Source organism: Myotis davidii, unplaced genomic scaffold (assembly GCF_000327345.1).
Source record: "Myotis davidii unplaced genomic scaffold, ASM32734v1 scaffold168, whole genome shotgun sequence".
Lineage (NCBI taxonomy): Eukaryota > Metazoa > Chordata > Mammalia > Chiroptera > Vespertilionidae > Myotis > Myotis davidii.
The window spans coordinates 6250545-6256111 of record NW_006383016.1 but is presented as its reverse complement, the minus strand read 5'-3'; positions in this window follow the sequence as shown (position 1 = coordinate 6256111).

Genomic DNA, 5567 nt, shown 5'->3' with positions numbered 1-5567 from the left:
TTGGGTGATCAGTTGGAAAATACTTTGAAAGTGACACAGAGAAATTGGGTAAACATCAAGGGGGTGGTTTTACATTATCTATTTTATGGGAAATATGAAACTATTTATCAAAAATAACATTAATACCTTCCCATTGTTGCATAATAAAATACCCTAAAACATGGTGACTTAAAATCATGGTAACAATCATCATTTATTTTGCTCACAAATCTGAAATTTGGGTGAGGTCAGCTCCCCTTTGCTTCACACGGTTTAAAGTAGGTGGCTCTACTAGGAGCTGGAGGATCAACTTTCCAGAGTGCTCCCGCACACGGCTGGCATGTTTGTGCTGGTCATTGGCGCCCATGTGGGCCTCACCCTGCAGACTTCCATAAGGGCTGCTTGCTCTTCCTCACAATATGGCGTCTGGGTTTCAAGAGACACAATCTAGAAGTCAGTTTCATGAAGCCTGAGCTCAGAAACTTGCAATGTGACTTCTCCTGTATTCTATTTTTAAGGAGTCACAGAGCTTGATTCAAGGGGAAGGAAGATGGATTCCACCTCTAGAAGGAAGGAATGTCAAGGAATTTGCAGATATGTTTGAAAATGGCCACACCATTGCATTAAAATGAAACCCAAAGTCCTTTCTTTCCTCAGCCTCCAGGCTTTAAGGGATTTGTAAACATTCTGTAAAAATCAGATAGTATATATTTTAGCTTAGGTGGTTCAAATGACAGTCTCTGTTACAGCTACTCAACTCTGCTGTTGTAGAGAGAAAACAACCATAGGTGATATATAAAGAAATGGGCATGTCAGATTCAATCAAATTATATTCACCAAAACATGTGGCAGGCCAGTTTAGCCCACAGGCATACATGACATACTTCCTGTTACTTCATTCTCCCCTCTCGCTGGCCTACTAAGCTCCAATCACGCAGCTGCTTCTCAGCCCCTCCAAGATAAAAACTTGGTTTTCCCTTGGGGCCTGTGCACATCCTATTCCTAATAGCATTTTTCTTGGCCTAAATGTCCCTTCCTCGGCAGATTCTTCACTAACTGTGCATTGTAGAGCTCCCCATGCAATTCTCTATTTCTTTAATAGATCCTTGCATCTTATAATTAACATATGTACTTGTTTTCTTCAGCACTTCATCAATATTTGAGTGTCTACTGTGATCCAGGTGTGTGTTCTAGAAATGGTTAAATTGACAAACATAGTTGATGAAGTTCTATCTACATGGAGCCAACTTTCTTTTAGGAACAAGAAAAATATCAAAATAGTGCTTAGTACTATCAAGAAAATCAAACAGGCCTAGGAGAGACAGACCAGGGAGGTCTCAGTGAAGAGGTGACATTTGAGCTGAACACTAAACTATAAGGAGACAGCCAGGTAAGGATTTGGAAGAAGAGATTTTTTCATCCAAGGAGAAAAGTCCGTGGGCCTGTGGAGTGGGATTGGAGAGGGTGGAGTTTGGCATAACCAAGGAAGCAGGGAGAAGCCGGTATGGCTAGACAAAATGAGCGAGGGGAAGTAAGGTCGGAAAGGCAGGAGCCAGATGTTGCAGGCCCCACAAGCCAACATAAACTTAGATTTTATCCTATATGTCTGCATGCATTAAACTTCTATAAACACTGTGGGGCATGTACTTTGGGCTGGGCCCTGCGTTAAGTCCTAAGATGTAGCAGTAAACATATATTTCCCATGAGACCACATGCTCCAGAGGGCAGGGATTCTTTCTGTTTTCTCATCCCAATGTTCCTGGGACCTAGCACTTAAGAGGCACCATTAAATATTGTTTGAATAAGTGAAGGGATCAATCAATGAATGAGAATGTTATTGTCCATATGGCATATGCCTTAAGGTGAGTTCCACAGAAGCAGATCCCGAGACAATGATTCATGTGAGAGTAATTTATTAGGAATGTGTCCAGGAAAAAACAAACAAAAAACAGCAGGAGAAAGTGAGAGAGAAGGAAGCCTAATAAGGGTGGAAGATCAAATATAATCCCAGAGAGGGTAACTTTGACTCAGTCTTACAGAGGATATCTGGAGGCAGTGAGATCAGAATTGTTCTTCTCTCGGGTCAGGGAGCTGGGCATTTATACTTCCCCATTGGGCAGTCCCAAGAGGTCATAAAATGTCAGAAACGTCTGGTTTTCTACTGGACAGGAAGTGAGGACAGTCCTCAGACATGGCTGTGGGGAGCTGGTGCGCTCTAAATGGTGAAGGGACCAGAGGGCATGTGGGCAGAGCCTGAGAATATCTGCTATAGGAGCATAACTTTTTCCCCTATAAATGTTAAATATGTTAACACAAGAAGCACATATAGAAAATGTTCTGTGTTTCCAACCTGGGGGTTAGGAGTTAGAGAATTGTTGCAAAGGGTCTATAGCCAATAAGCTTTGTCCTAAATAAATGATATTCCTGAATATACTCTCTTTTTTTAATGTTTATGTAGATGCTATTGTGGTTAATAAAATGCAAGTCCATTTAAAAAGTGCTTTTGAATTAATAACAGCTTTTTGTATTATTTTAGTGACTAGGAATTTGAGAGACATAACTCATCATTTGGAAGACCTTACAATTATTTTGGCATTGTAAATCCCTTATTATTAAAATATAACATTTTTTAAGAACTGAGATAGGAAAATGATGTGAATGAAGCAATATAACTTTTTTTTGCAATAAATAGTTATTCAAGTTGGATGAAGCATAGTGGGACATTATTCTGGGTCTGGAGTCAAGAGCTTTCGTTCTGAACAAGTCACACCCCCAATTTCTATGTATTTCTTGAACAACATATTATTTTCCTGCTTTGAGCTATGGATACCAAGGAAAAGGCAGGTTTAAGACATTTTAGTGACCATAATACACTGTCACTATAAAAAGTGTTTGCTGTTACAAAACATTGTTTTTCACTTCATTTCACATCATCATAACCCATTATGCATCTCTGTCTTTGACCTTCAAAAAATATCTGAGGACACAAAGAAAGCTACACATGTTATAACGGTTTTTCCACTTTTAATTTGTTGGAGAAAAAAAACTTCCCCGAGGATTTTTTAAATTCTTATTTCTATTTGTGTATTTTTAGTGAGGATACCCTTTTCAAGTACACACTATTTTTATATCTCTATCCTAATTCTGTCAAGTTCAGCATAAATGAATACACAAATGTGGTATTTAACACATGATTCCTTAGCAACTGGCCAAACTATTAGCATTTCGTGGGACTTTTCCTTTTCTCTGTGCATGGCACAGGGAGATGATCCCACAGATATTTTCAACCCTCTCTGAGATAAAAGCCAATGCACATTCCCAAACTCAGCATCTCTGACTTTTGAATTGACTCCTTTTACTGAAATTAAAAGTACCTCTTTCATCCTCTTTAATGTCATGGTTTAGTGACATATTTCTTTAGGCTTGATCAGTAGTTTTCAACTTTGATGATTTTGCCCTGCAGGAGACACTTGGCAATGTCTTCAGACATTTTTTTGTTATCAGAACCTAGGGGCATGGGGAGGGGATACTGGTATCTAGGGGGTAGAGACCAGGGATGCTGCTAAACACCCTACAATGCACAGGACAGCCACCCACAACATAGAATTATCTCCCACCAAAAGTTAATAGTGCCAAGTACAAGAAACCCTGAGCCACATGAAGATCTTGCCTCTACCTTTTTAAATAGGTGGGTGTTTGCAAGAGTTTATAAGCTTTAGAAGCACTCAGTAATTAATACCAGTCTTTATTTTAGGCTTCCATACAGTGATGAGCAAATAAGCCCAAAGCAGATGAGTAGGGATTGGCTCCCCCAACCTTCTACCATGTGTGGAGGTCAGATACATGTCCTTGAGCTGATGAGAAGAAGCCTAACTTCTAGGCCTCTGTTCACTTAGCATCCTGTGCCACTAGTGGGGTCACAGTAAGGTGACTGAGCCTCTCATCATTTCTTCCAAGAGATGATTAATTATGAAGAAAGGTCTCCGCATGAACTCAAAATTTCAGCTGTCTGCAGAGCAAGTTGCCTGTGTGCAGGAAACATCTCTTTTGATTTGAGCCACCGGAAACTGGATATGCTTAACCCACATATGCTCTTTGTAGAGCAGGCTTTCCCAGGCAGATGAAAGACATGAAATTTCATAAATACTGTAAAGTGCTAAAAATTTGGATGGCAAATGCACAAAAACTGCCATCAACATCTACAGGCTTCGAGCTGCTATTAGGCGTACATACTATGACTTTATTTCCTAAACTACATAGATAGCGCTTAAATGTATGGATTTATTATCACATTTGGCATATTTTATTTATAGCATAAGAAAGGTGAAACATTCTGCAGCATTGCATGTTAAGATTAGGATTTATTGTCCAGGAATCCTTGAACAATTTTATCAAAAGCCCATTTCTAGGTGGTGTTTTTCTGCAATAAATCATAGAGCAAGAATCTATCAGTGGACACCAGGAAGAGATAAATGAGTGCAGAGGAAAGAGGGTCATCACGGATTTTTTTTTCCTGTATCATGACCTGTCATTGGCAGAAATCCATTTATTATGGTTCACAGATGATTTTTTTACCTACTCGCTGTGTTTTCTGTTGGGGGTGTTGGCTAAGATAAAATGAAAACCTGGCAAAATGTAAGCTATCAAAACCCATGAAGACAGACATAACTTAAAGATCACGAGACACAAAGAATATCAATTTTCTCTCCTCCCAGGAAGCTGCAACTTTCTCTTGAAATGTCTTTTTATAATGTAAATATTTTAATGTTTAAAGTGACTGCTCCATTCAGGTAGTAGTGCAGTTCATGGAAAAGCAGAATCTGTTGCAGACTAGAATTCTGCCCCAGAATGTTCTTTTAAACAGAAAAGCAAGGGGCTATCTAATAGTTGTTGAGTAGGTGTCAGGCACCCCCTGAGTGAGCTTTCTGTCTTTTTTTTACAAACCCTGTCCTACTGAATTTGTCATCAGGACACTCTAATTTGGAACAAGACCAGGTACATGAAGAAATACATGCTAAACACCAGGCTAAATAGGAGAATGATCATCATGAGGTTTATCGCCACAACTACAATTGAATTTACATTTGAGTGCAAGAATTCAATAAAATATAGTATTTCAAGTTTCTTTTTTTACATATTTATTTTTGCACTGCCTTTGCCTCATCGAGTTGTCTAGGCTGCAAAATGTATTTCTAGCCTCTTAAAATGAAACACTAGTAAGTATGCAGTGAATGAATGCTGTATTTCCACATCCACTTTCTCTGGGATGTAACACTACACGACACCCTAAAAAGTCACTCTCACTCTGTCCCAGCTTTATGCATAATATAGATGATTAATAGAGAAAATATAGGTGCATGATAGCTTGTCCAGTGTGTGGGCCAGACCAGGTTCCTTCTATTAGGAATTCAGTGCAACCAGGGTTCCTGTCTCACCCGCTTCTTCCTGGGCAAGTGAGGACAAACCCTCCACTGGGGCACATACCCCAGCACCGCAACCCTAAAACTCACAGAAAGGAGTCAATAGCAAAACGAAGGTGACAGCTTTCTTCCTCTACTTTGTCAAATACAATCTGCCTCTCTGCAGTA